Source organism: Rhipicephalus sanguineus, chromosome 4 (genome assembly GCF_013339695.2).
Source record: "Rhipicephalus sanguineus isolate Rsan-2018 chromosome 4, BIME_Rsan_1.4, whole genome shotgun sequence".
Taxonomy (NCBI): Eukaryota; Metazoa; Arthropoda; class Arachnida; order Ixodida; family Ixodidae; genus Rhipicephalus; species Rhipicephalus sanguineus.
The window spans coordinates 64623639-64637811 of NC_051179.1; the positions used below are offsets into that span (position 1 = coordinate 64623639).

The 14173-nt window shown below is 48.2% G+C and overlaps 1 protein-coding gene across 2 annotated transcripts in view; it reads right to left on the bottom strand.

Moving 5' to 3' along the window:
• LOC119390133 (scoloptoxin SSD14) overlaps positions 1 to 14173 on the bottom strand; it is a 134123-nt gene that overhangs the window by 73874 nt on the left and 46076 nt on the right. The window lies entirely within an intron of this gene.

The following is a 14173-nucleotide window of genomic DNA, read 5'->3' on the forward strand; positions in this document are numbered from 1 at the left end:
TACGACTACTGCGGTTCAGAGGAAGCCTAGGGAGAAGAGTTAAGTGAAGCTGTGCTTGTAGAAGATTACGCTTTCGCAACACCAAAAACTGTCCGTCTTCGGTGCACAAGACGCGCGTCTATAGGAAGAAGGCATAGCGACGCAGGACGAATCACTGAGCAGGGCAAAGAAAGCATGACAACGCGTGGCAGCGCTCTGCCCTGTGAACCGCTGAAAGACTAAAACGTCGGAAGCCTGAAAGTTTGCTGCACTTAGCTGTATAAGGCATGTTCTAAAAGCCTCGACATGAAATGTTTTAAAATGGGGTGTTCATCAAGCCACGAATCTCGAAGTTGCCACTTACTTGCTGACTCTTCTTACAACTGAAGTCCATTCAGAAAAGCGTTCGAATAAGGAAAACGTTCGACGAATAAGAGAACCAACGGCTTGCGCGGGCCTCCGGGCCAGACGGAAAAAGTCATTAAGCATATGCGTTTCCCAATTTAACGACCCGGTAGATGGCTCTGAAATTTTTTTCCGGGTTAACTAGGTGTGGACTTTGGTTTGTTCACAATGTTAAGCGGTCTTTACTAGTCAAATAAAACTAATTTCGACCAGTCGATGTCGTTTCTCATGACGCAGTTCGCAGCCTTAGCGTGGAAGTGTGAAGCTCGTCCATCGCTTTTTTTTTTTTCATTGTCATTTGTGCCTTTCCAAGTGGTCACTTTACGACTGACATTTATAATACTCTAGAAGTGTAGTTTAACGATTTAAATTAGTGTATTCCTCTTAAGCGGCCATTCTGCTTTGCCTCAGCAGATATTATTTATATAAACGGGGAAGCAAAAGAAGTCATGTTGCTAGTCATTCACCGATTCAATCTTTCGGGAGGTTCGTTGTATCTGCGAAAAAATGAGGCAGTCGTTTTCAGCTGCTGTAGAAAGGGTGCTTCCCTCCCACCGCCACGATTCGTGAGTGGCACCTGAGTGAATCTCCGAGGGTGGCACTCTTAGCCAGAAATGACGCGTAAGGCAAATGCATCCAACACCGACACTGTATACACCAGAGCACGCCTGTCTCGCACCCAGGCTGCTGGCGAGCCGAGCGGATACTCTCGCATCCAGACGCCGGGCTGACCGGGGCTGCCAAGGCGCGCGCGGGCTGCACCAAGTAAACAGGGCAAGCTGCAGTTCTGAGGCCCTAAAGTGCGAAAAAGCACCCGTTCACGACGCTTCAGCGTATAAGAACTGATCTGGGCACCATTGCGTCGTCTTTGGATGTCAAAACAAGCAGCGCAACAAGAGGATATTAGCGTTGTCTGCGACGATTACGACGCACCACGGAAATGGTGCCGGTGCGGTGTTTTCAGCTTCGCCGCGAGTGGATAACTGTGATTCAGGCAGAAAAACTAGGAGCCGAGTGAAAATGCGCGAGTAAGTACACTAACTGCGCGTATTCTGCAGTGTGATGCCCACCTATTTCATTTTGCGAACGTAATTTGCGTGACACGCAGCTGGGTTGAAGGCAGACGCGGGCTTTGTGTGGGGGTGCACTTCATACCTTTGAGCGTTTCCTTTGACGAAAATCTAGTGCAAGGTAGTGCTTTCAAGCACAAGCAATCAGCATGCTTTGCCACTTTCGACGTAGTATTAAGCTTTAGTGCTTTTGGTGATGCGCACGTATCTTTAGCGCACGTATCTGACGAGGTTGCTTCCGCAGCCCACTCAGCACGTACTGTATACATTGTGGACTTGCATGAGCAAGATGTTCGTGATGTTCCAATAAAACCAGCGAAAATTTTCAGGCTAGAAAAGACGCGAAACACGCTCTCCGACGGGCTGAGTTTCGGGAGTTTCACGTTTGCTCTGTGTAGCGTCTGCTGGCGTGGCAGCCCGCGCATGTTGTTTCGTCGCGTGTGCGATAGATGGCGCGACGCGCGATGCAAATATGGCGATGCGCATGGAATTCGCTGTGTTCTGGTCTATAGCTTGGTTGGTGGAGCATCGCAACCGCTACGCTAAGGTTGCTGGCTCGACTCCCACCCGAAGCAAGCGGCTGTCTCGCTCACTCGCCTCTGCTGCTTCAAAAAGAAACGTTACTTATCGCATAGCTAGCTGCCCATTCGTTGAGATAATGCATTCTAAATTCTTCAGGAAAAGACAGTTAGGTTGCTCTATAAACTTTCCTTCGTTTCCTGACCACTTCATACGACTATTACTAAACAGAACTGGGACCCTTCAGTGTAGCTTACTGTATTTACAGCAGAGATGTTATGGTCGAAGTTTGCAGTGTGTCGTAGATAGAAAATTATCATCATCATGAACCGGCACGTGCTCAATGATCGCCCAAGCATTCTGTACAGATGGTTAACAATGGAAGCTGAAACGTAGCACGATTTGCCCAACTACCGTGGCACGCACGCGCCATAACAATTTTACAGCAGAGATGTTATGGTCGAGGTTCGCCGTGTGTCTTAGATAGAACATTATCATTATTTTACAATTGACGCTTTGCAAAATAGTTGCGTGGTGCTTTTTTACCTTTGCTGGAATATGGGAGGCCGAAAGCGCTTAGAGCGAGAAAAGAAGCCTGGGAACGAGAGGTCTCGTGTGGAAAATGTTCTCGCTGGAAATCCAACTTGCAGATGCTGCAAAGTGTGTAGGCTAGGGTGCACTCAGCCACTTGCTATGTCGTGCTTCGCCGGCTGCGGGCTTTCACGCGTCGCACGTCACCGTTGAAATGCAAATGCAGTTGCTCAGACGTGTCAATTTACGCGACGCCGAACTTTCGGAGAAACAAGGTGTCGCGAAACCTTAAAAGCGTTCTCAGAATCGTGAATTACATATGAATAGGGTGGAGAGAAGACGAGGGGGGGGGGGGCACCTTAAGGTCATCAGCCAGTATATATATATATATATATATATATATATATATATATATATATATATATATATATATATATATATATATATATATATATATATATATATATATATATGTATATATATATATATATATATATATATTAACTGTGGGAACGACGACCACAAAGAGAACATGTAAGTACATCCAAGAAGTACACCACTGAGCGCGCGCGGCAGGGACGTAATCGCAAAACTATATGTATTTACTTTGTTGGGCATCACGTCGAAGCTTATCTACGCTTTTCGATAGACTTAATCTCACCGAGGTATCGCTGACCCAGTCAGTGTCCATTCTTCGTTAAATGATACGCTTATCTTATCGCTCGCCCTCGGCCATCCTGGCACCGGCACAAAATCGTAACCTCTTTCAGGATCGGCCTAAATTCCACTCAGTGCATAGGAAGACAGCCGCTTGTATTATTCTTCATCGACGACTCATGCTGAGGCAAGCGAGGGAGATGCGAGTGCGATACGAGAGGCGCGCCATTCAAGAAAGAAATGACATGTCTGTGTCAGCGACACCTCAGTTTAATTGCACAACAGCGAGATGAGATTACCTGGGGCTGCTCAAAGCATCCTTCCACAGCTGAAAGACACACAAGTGGCACCAACACACGTCCGAGCAGTGGGAGGCGCCACTGTTCAGGTCTGACCTGTCCGACCAGCAAGCGCTGGTCGACCAGGTTGAACGGACGGCTAAGGCTAAAGGGGCCCTCCACTAAGGCTATACCCACATAAGAATGGCTTATATTTCATTAAAGTTTCTTTCTGTTCCGTTCTGAGATTAGCTTTATTGAAGAACGTATACTGCGTGATACCGAACAGAAAGTTTGTGACGCCCCAATCCGCGACGCGACTGCCACACACTTGTTGTGGACTTGCACAGGCCTACAATTAAGCAGTCTTCGCCAGTTCCGTGCAACAGGCATATATCCCTTCTCGATCAGTAACGGTGGTGGCGAGAACACCAGTCGTCAACAGCCAGGACGACAAAACGGGCAACCATAAACCACGCGCTGTCGCAATTTAAAATCGACGGTGATAAGCGGTCGTGCTACCTTATCAAAGCGGAAACATATTATAACGTTCGAGGTGTCGCTGACAATGCTAAGAAACGAGCTCTGCTGGTAGCACCGCTTGGACCAAAGACAGTCGATGTTCTGTGTGCGAGACTTGCGCCAACGAAGCCGAGCTCCGATCGTATGGCGAAGGCGTGAAAGCACCGTCTGATAATGCGGAAAGCTTCAACTTTTATAAGAGGTGAGAGCGAGTGGCCGGACTAGTTGAAGCGTTCATTGTAGAAATCCGGAGGCTGGCGCACAACCGTAACTTCTCTACAATCCCTATTGAAACATTCCGTACGGCCATTCCAATAATTCCGTATGTTTCCGCAAGAATATTACGGAAACATATGGAAAACACTTCGAAAATATACAGAAAATATATGGATTCCGTATGTAACATATGGAATTATTGGAATGGCATACGGAACGTTTCAATGAGGATGACCGACAGAATTCTAATAATTAATGATAATTGTTGGGGTATAACGTGCCAAAATCACGATATGATTATGAGTGACGCCGTAGTGGAGGGCTCCAAAAATTTCGACGACCTGGAGTTCTTTAACTTGCACCTAAATTTAAGTACACGGGCCTCAAGCATTTTGGCTTCCATCGAAAATGTGGCCGCCGCGGGCGGGATTCGATCCCGCGACTTTCGGGTCAGCACTCAAGCACCGTAACCACTAGACCACCGCGGCGGGTCCCGACAGAATTCTGAGGCATCGAATTGCATGAGAAAAGCTGTAAAAAATTCGAAATCGCGGCTTTCTGGGAAGAAATAACAGACGCTGAATGATGCTGAAGTATTAGCATTAGCTCCAGGAAGCCCACAAAGATCTACGGATGGCATGAGTGCATGAGTGCAGCACAACGCCAGAGGAAGAAAATGTCCTACAAGTAAAGAAAGAGCCCTGCCTGTAACTGAAGAAGCTGATCGTCGCAACGAAAACCGGTACCAGCGTTGTGGTACCGCCGGTACGCAAGCGAGGTTTCTATAGTGCAGGCAGCCAAGGCAATTGTCTGAAATGTGCGGACAGGAGAACACGGCGGAAAGAATTCTTTTCAAGCAAAGCTGGTATTGACTGACCTGTGTAAGTATAGTGGTGTTCCAAAAAACCCTCCTCACCCACAGCAGGCACGCGAGCACCAAAGAAATTATAAATAAAACAAAATAAATGTTCTTTCCGGGGCTGTAGTTTGAACCCGCGTCCCCGCGCTCCAAAAGCCAGTGACTTGAGCACTAGGACTAGAACACGACCTGGGACTCCTCACGGGGCCACCAGCATCCTGCTGACACGGGAGGAAGCGAAGCCAAAGTTTTGCAACGAATGAAACGTCTTGTTTTGCACTGCGCGATGTGGTTGCCGATGAGCCTGACATGCCGTGGCAGCAGGAGTCTTATCATCTTTCACGCGTTCCTAATGGGCAGCACCGATGTTTCCCGTGCCAAAGAAAGACGGGGTTGTGATAATTCGTGGTGAGTTAAAAGTCGCATTGAAACCTGCGCGTGAAGGAGAGCACTGCCCTCTGCCCGAGATAAACAACGTGTTGTTCTATAGTGGAGGCAGGCAATCCAGCGTCCTGAACTGAAAGAGACACCTGCAAGCAGTCCTACTTGGATTCTCGAAAATTGACAGTTATCAACACCCATAAACGATTGTTCCAGTACAACGGGCTTCCTTTTAGCATCGGTTGGTCGCCGGCAACCTCTCAGAGAACAATAAGAACAGTACGACTATCGGATGTTTCGACATATCGTGGCCATGTTCTCATATCGCAAATAAGCGGGATGCGCAATACCTTGAAAGCAGTCTTGCAACTTCTCAGTAAGCATGGCACAATGCTTTGTTCAGACAAGTGCCATCCATGCGATCCCTCAATAGCTAGTCTCGGACATCGATGCAGAGGGTTTACACCAAATGGAGAAAGACCTCGAGATCAACAGATTAGTCCCTGCGCTTAGGAACGTCACTGCCCTTGGTTCCTTTCTAGGCACGGTCAAGTGTTATAACAAGTTCGTACCTAACTTCTCAACCGTTGCGGCGGTGTCGTACAGTTTCAGGGTAAAGAAGTGAGGTAGGTGCAGGGTGTAAAGAAGAAACAACAAACGCCGTTAGGAAGTGATCTACACTTCCTAACGGCCTTCTCTACACTTCCACACCTCTACACTTCCTAAGGGCTTGCCGCCTGTGCCGAACACTCTTTGTCATTTCGATCCGAGCCCTGTGTTGCTGCTGAAATACGATGTGTCGCCCTACGGCTGCTCCGTTACATTGAATCGACAGTGCACAACGAAGAGCTATTAGTTTCCGATACCACGCGTTAATTGACAGTGGTCGAAATAACTTATTGGAAAACTGAGCTCGAAGTTCTAGCACTTTTGCTAGTTCTGACGAAGTTTCAAGGCTACTTCCTGGTGCGGGAACTCATCCTTCTCACTGATGAGCTGCCTTTGCTGGAATCGCTACGGCCACACCGCCAAACAGCTACGACAGCCGCAATGAGAAGTCAAAGATGGGCGGTTTTGCACGGCGCTTGCACTGCTTGCAATATAAGTCCGGTACCAAACTTGCAACGACCGACTCAATCAGTCCTTTGCTTCAATTTTCGGAGCACGAGGTGGTCGACGCGAAAGAATGAAGGGTGTGAGTGCTAACGCTGGACCAGTGCGACAAGCCTGTCGTTCCATTCAAGAAGTTAGAAACGTTGAAGGCTTGTTCACACTTGCGACTAGCACCGGTCGCGCGACCAAGTTAGTCGCAAGGCAACCGGTCTCAAGTGGTTGCAAATGGCCGCTTTGATCGCAAAGCGACTACTTTGACTCAGTCGCTCGCTGCTCGATTTCGCTCAGTAAAAAAATTACCCCACAGTCACCTTCCAGCCGCATGCTTCGCATAACATCGATTCCCACTGTACGTGGGATCTGCCGATTTTTTTTCGTCGCGCGACTGCAGTCGCAAACCTCTCAACCAATAAGATGGGCAGGAACAAGACGTCAGCTTATTCTGCGGGGCAAAGCAATGCGAGCAGACGTGAATTCTTTGTGGTGACGGTTATAAGTAGCACGCGGCATAGAGTTTCCTAAAATTAACTAGAGGGGACTCTAGCGCTGCGATCGTTCAGTCACCATGAGAATGATGTGTAGTACACGGATTTGCCTAATCTTCCTACTTGCGGGCTTCGAACGCACTTGTGGCTTTGTTTATTGCTGCGTTTTGGTTTTCCTTCGGATAAAAGAATGAATCGTTGTGAACTTCGTGACCAGATTAGAATTGGTGAGCCCAAAAAAGTTAAGTGGTGAAGTGGAACTGTTGAACGTTTGCTGAACTTCGTCTTGCGACAAAGCGGATGCAGGCGACGCCCAGCCAAACGGAGCCGAAAGTACGAAGTTTAGACAAATTCGTGTACTACCCAGCATTCCCATGTTGGCTGAAGCGCCATGCGTTGCAGCTCCCATAGACACTAGCGCCAGAGTTCCCTCTAGTAAGTATTGCAGGAAACTCTATGGCACGCGGGTGTGAAGATCGTTCGCCTTGAGTCGCGTTTAGGTCGCCAGTCGCAAATGGTCGCACGTCCGGTGTCGCCCGTGTGAATGAGCCTTAACATCCACAAATGCCACGCTTTCTGCGGAATACAGATATTGACGCGAGGTAGGCTGGCAACTGCAGTGGCCAGCCTCTTGACAGAGAACGACGAACACTGTCGGTGTGCTGAGTGTCGCATACTGTAGAAAGCTGGCTGCTTTCTGCGGAGCTAGCGGCTATGGGCCAAACATGGCCGTGTACTACGAAACGCGAAACGAGCTGTCGGTTCATCGGGGATCGTTGTACAGGGGTTGTTCAGGGGTTGTTGTACAGGGGTCGTTGTGCAGGGGTCGTTGTAAAGTGGTTTTTGTACAGGATTCATTGTACAGGGGTCGCTGTACAGTGGCCGTTGAGTTATAGGCACAAAAGGGATACTATTACTAAGTTTATTAAGTTGCTTAATGTAGCTAATCAAGTGGCTCCCACTTTGAAGGCGATTGCGAGGTCTTGATTTTGGTGGCCCGGCCTTGACAACTCTTGTCGGAGCTTCGTTTCCAGTAAGAACTGTGTCCAAGTGGTGCCCATGTCGCCTGCGCAGGTACCTGTAAGCTGACCTGAAGCGATAGTTTGTTGGCGACACATCGACCTCTAGGCAACAATCCAAACCGAAATGCTGTTGATAGCCGCAGACTCGTGCGGAAAATGGCTAGTACTTATTTTCTTGTCTCAGGCAACACTGTTGAGGTGGTTCTGGTTACACCACGAAGTTGCTTCGGACAACGGCACGCAATTCGTTGGTTGGTAATTTGTTGAAATTAGGCAGAATAGTTACACCGTTCATATTCTTGCCCCTCACTACCGTACCTCCGAGTAACAAAATATCCGAGCAAACAAAGGAAGCGACAGATGGACATGAGCGCCGCGCATATCTTGCCGTCAGTCGTTCAGTTAAAACAAAGTAACATCTTGTGCTTACTAATTTTTAGCCTTCCCTTTTCCCGCTAACTGGTATCTTTTCTTTCCTCCAACTCTGTTGCTCATGCACAAAATGATGACCTTTCTTAGCTTATCTGGTGTACGTCCTGCCAACCCATAATTACTCGCTAAAGTGCACCCTCAAGATTGGTAAAAATACGCATACTCAGCTAAAGGTAACACGGTAGATGAAGTGAAAAGATGTAGCAAATAGCAGGGCATGCTGGCTGCACGTCTTCAAAGAAATCTGCTCTCCAAAAGTGCAAAAGGAAAACTGGACAATTAATTTTACAAAATATGGCATATACACGTCCGTTTATACAGGAATCAGCGGGGAATCAGTGGCGTCGAACGACTTTCCTTAATCTGATACTGAACCCTCAGTTACCGGTTATGGCAAGCCTGACAAGATAAAGAGTAACGTGTAGCGGTTACGGTGCTCGGCTCCTGATTCGTAGGTCGTGGGTTCGATCCCGGCCGCGGCGGTCGCATTTCGATGGAGGCGAAATGCTAGAGGCCCATGTACTGTGCGATGTCAGCGCACGTTAAAGAACACCAGATGCTCAAAATTTTCGGAGCCCTCCAATACGGCGTGCCTCATAACAATATCGTGGTTTTGGCACGTAAGACCTCAGATATTATTATTAAGACAAATAGTAACAATAACGTAATTGAGCAGTATCTCAAATTATAAAATCCAAACACCTTTTCCTGTCCATTTTATTAAACGGCCGACCCGCCGCGTTAGTTCATTGCTTATGGTGCCTGATTGTTTGGGTGCCATGCAGGATGGCCCGGGTTTGGCGAAACTCAGAATCTTTCCGAGCTCTGGCGACACCCCCTTTTGAACGAGCTAACGGTACGAAAATATGAAATCCATCCCTCAGCGCGCGCTGCGTTCCATTGGTTATACGATGGAACTCGGCGTCACGTCAAGGGCGGTGGAGAAGGTTGGGTGGTGTCTTCAAACCAGAGGCACCTTCTTTCATATGTTTGTCGTTCCACTAAGTGCAGAAGTGCACCCATGCAAGAAAACTATCAGAAACGTTTACTAGCGATATTTTTTAGAGGTACGTACGGGCTGTTTAAATTCATTTTCAAGCGTTTATTGTTTGCACTAGGTATCCTTTAAAATAATCAGCACCGTGGCCTCTGGGATTAGCTCCGGCCGAGCGCCTTACAACGCCGCGGCCGGAGCTAATCGCCGAGGCCACGTGTGTAATCTTCATGGTCGGCCTGTGCATGCTAGCTAGAGTACACTCTAATTCTAGCGCGTTTCTCGGCCGGCGCGCACCCTCTTCCTCCTCTTCTTCATCGTCTGCTAGCTCCCCGAGCACGTGCGCCCGGCTGATGAGCTAATTATCTGGGCGCTATACTCAGTAAATTAAGTCAGGACATGCTGTGACCAAGCTAATCAGGCCAATTCATAATAACACCGAGCTGATTTAGCCGCACTTTACTAAGTCCATGCTATTCAAGCCGTGTAAAGGTAAGACCCAGCTAATTATGAGCATTCTAATTGAAACGACGCTAGTTAGGAACACGTGAATCAAAGCTAAGCTAATTAGGATCTTAGTCACTAATACAATGCTAATTAGTAGCGTTCTAATTAGTGTTGCGCTAATTTACTCCATCATAAATATTACCTTGCTAGTTAAGCATGCGTAATTAACGTCGTGTTAATTAAAACATTACCAATTGAGACATCACTGTTCAATATCGTGTTGATGAAGACCTCGCTAATGAATACCATCAAAACTGAGACCGAACTGACGCGGGCTTCACTCCGAAGCAGACTGAGCAGACTCAGTAGACGAGCCGCGTAAAAAGCTGGAAGAACCTTGGTGATCACAAGCTCCTCCGATGGCTCCAGCCTTGCACAAGTAGTGCGAGCTGGCCAAAATATTTTATATGCAAAGAAGCTGCTGCTTAGCGTCCACCGCATGAAACGCTTGACAGGCACACCGGCACTATGACAGTCACGAGTTGAACTGGGGGCTTTTCAGAATCAACGAGTTTGTACCCGAGCTCGCGCGGCAATCAGTTTGATTGACAGACGCCCACGGCGAAGATGGGGTTCACCCACCGCGTTTGCTCTTACCGAGGAGCAGTGGTCACGCCGCAACGCCAGCGAGCGGCACGATTCATCTATGAGCTTAATCGCACAAACTATATATGCACACAGGCACGAAGAACTGAAGGTTATATCATCACGTGGCTACGATGTCTCGCATTCAGTTTCACCGCGCTCACGACCTACCACTCACACCCACGAAGCAAGCGCTCCTGGTGGCATTCACGGCGAGAGATGTTACTATTTACTTGTTTGGGGAGACATTGTTTCTACCGATTCGTTACTGCAGAAGAATCTTCAGACGTGTAATGTAAGTAGCAGTAACCTGTCCGTTTCATTATCTGTTATATTCGAAAGAAGAGAAACAAGCTGCACGAGCGTGCTGCGTGTGCGCCCTTGTTGCCTTCGAGTGTGGAAATTTCCATGCACCCCGGCGGAACGAAACAACTTGCCCGAAAGAGGACAAACGCCCACGAACACGCCTGTGGGAGGCGCGACGTTCATTTGGCAAAAAAGATAGCGCGACCATCACGCTGACGTCGCTGTACCGTTGAAATGTTCACTGAGTGGCGGTGCTGACGCGTTCGCACGCGGTGTTCGTTTGAAAACCGCCGCAAATCCCGCACATGACTTTGTGACGCCCATGCTCGTTCTTGTAGCCATTTTTATCAACGCTGCTATGGCGCGCACCGCACTGTCTTGCTGTAATGACCGTCGTAGTCCGAGCTCAGAGCAAACTCATGTTCCCGAGAGGCTCGGGCCATCCTGCATAGCACCCCTGACCCGAAGGTCGTGGGATCGAAACCCGGCCGCAGCGGCCGCCTTTCCGTGCAGGCCAGAAACCAGTGTACTTGGATTTAGGCGCACGTTAAAGAACACCGGATAGTCACAATTTCCGGAGCCCTCCACTACGGCGTCCCTTATAATATTGTAGCTTTTGGACGTAAAAACCCAACAATTATTATTACTATTAAACGCCAACCCCTTTCGTGTCAGTATCTCTGTTTTGCTTTTTTTTACTCTATTCTTAAACACTCACGATGTCGTAACATCACACACAGGAAGAGAATGAATCCTGGAATTTCTCACATGTCGCCACCTTGACCTTGGGACGTTTTTCTTTTTTTTTTTCTACATTGAGCTTCTCATCGCCAGCCGGCTGCATCGCTGGCGTAGAGTTTTTGTTGGCGGCGTGTCTCGCTTGCATGGGTATGGCAGAGAGACGTTCAATATACGAGAGTCACAAATTACGGGCTAGGTGACAACGTCTCACAAAAGGCCCGGCATACCGACGGAAGCAAAACAACATCCTGTCGTTGTCGACGCGCCAGGCAGTCACACAAGAGTTGTTGCGTCCCCGCCACACGGCGTCTCATCTAATGCGCGGGGCCGCACGCGAAACACGTGGCGACCATGTTTGCAACCGTTCGCTGTATCTTACAGAACATAAATCACATGGTCCTATATGCATTCGCCTTAGACAACGCGAAGGAGGAAGCCATCTGGTGTGTTTTTTTTTGTTTTGTTTTTATCGTGCGCTTTACATCACGCTAATGCCGTCTATTTTTTAAAGGCGAAGGCCTTAGATGCCTCATCAAACGCGAATATTGACCGTCGGCGTTCCGCGGCGTCGGCGTCCACCCGAGTGATGCAAAAAATCATCATCACGTGACGACATCACAGATCGCTAAGATATGTGACGGTCCCCATGACGTCACATAACGTGACGTCACATGGCGACGTCGTCGCATCACACCATCGCTTGGTCAAAGGTGGGCCGATCACGGAGGCAGTGCGAAACCAGGTGAGGCACTGATAGCTTGCAATGCCTTCATTGCTGGTGGCAGTGCAAAACCTCGTTAGGTGCAGAAAGCTTTCGCAGGGGGGAGGGGAATCAATACATCGGCTGAGAAAGAAAAGAAGGCGAAGATGGCTTTCGCCTTCGAGTCGTCTTAGGCGAATGCATGAGGGACCCTGCGAGTTTTTCTTCTAGTCAGGCGAACGACGCAAAAACAAAGTGAGCGCGTGCGGTCATGTGACCTTTTGTACCACAGCTTTTCGAGAAGGGACCCTTCTCATCAGCTGTTTAAAGGTTTCGCCTTATTAATTTCCGAGGTTTTAAGTGCCATGGCCCCGTTACGATTAAAGCACGCCTCAGTGAGGGGCTCCCGGTTATTATCGGCCGTCTGGGGTTCTTTAACGTGCACCAGAACCCATTTCGCGCACATCGAAATGCGGCCACCATAGCCTGGAATCGAACCCGCGTCCTCGTCTTGCGAGATAATGTACTTGTGAATTGGGCATGATTTCTAGAATTCAGAACACGCGCGGCTGTCCTATTATATCCATAGTGCCGCGGCGAGCGGATCTGTGTAGGAACTTGTGTTCGAAAACTAAATATTGTAGCGGTATAGCGGAATGGAAATTGACGTACGAAGTTTGGAGTCGTTTAAGGCGCTGACCGCTCAGACAACCTATTTTCGGCGTACTTTCCCAGCATCGTAGGCCAATCTTCGCCCATATTCTCTCACACGGTGTAGACACTTCCGTCATGTTTTTTTTCCCGGCAACCACACTGGCAGACACAATAGCCGCATTGTGTTCCTCTCAACGTTCGCTTTAACGGGCGAGAACAAAGGCGGTCGTTTATTGCCAGCCGTAAAGAAATATACTCCCTTCAAGTATCGTACACAGGACATAGCGTACGCTTTATGCGATTATCACCTTGTTTTGCAAATAGAGAGCGTTCCGTATCAACATATGGCGAGATTTACTGAAGATACCCTAGGTAGACTTCAAAGAGAGGACGCATGTTGCACACTTTTATTTACTGGGAAAGAGAGAGAGAGCATTTATTAGGAGAAGGCATAAAGATCTGCCTGAGCTTGTGCGGGCAGGCCTGCTACTCTGCACAGAGGAAAACGGAAAGGGGGAAAAATCGAGATGAAGTGTGATGATGAGGACAGAAAGAGGTGACGCCTATGTACGATAACCACGCAACACGGAGGTTTAAAGTGTACCGTCCAGTCCTGTACTCTTCCGAACATCCATGACTGCCCTTGTAGGAGTCGGTGACGCTGTCTGCATGGCCGGACATTGCAGAGTGCGCACAATAGGCAAGCTTCACTGAGGATTCGGTAACAGCCTATACGCGACACATGCCAAAAATAGTGCCTGTATTCGCAAAAACATCTTGCGCTAGAATTGTGCTTAACAGGAATTTCCAACCGACCCTTATGATGGACGAATTATTAGCGAAGAAAGCCAGCCTATGGCAAATAGCACTCGCGAACTAAAAGATTTGTTCACTCAATCAGCCCCAGATTAACAATTACGCTCCCCTTAACGGCGTACGTATCGCAAAACCAGAAAGAAAGTACTTTTGAGAGTTGTAATGATTGCAAGTGTCATTACGCCTAACATTCCCACGTTGGAAATGACTCTGCCTTCACCCTTCCTCTCGAGCCCATACACCACTGAAGAATTGTTTTTGTGTGTTGTATATGGAAACGATGTCTTCAATAAGCTTTAGAAGCATCCAACTTTTGCTGTCTGTATCAATTCACAAAGCACAGTTGATAGCGAAGCGCAGTTTCAGTAACTTTCGGTTCAATAAAGGCGCGGTTCGACAAT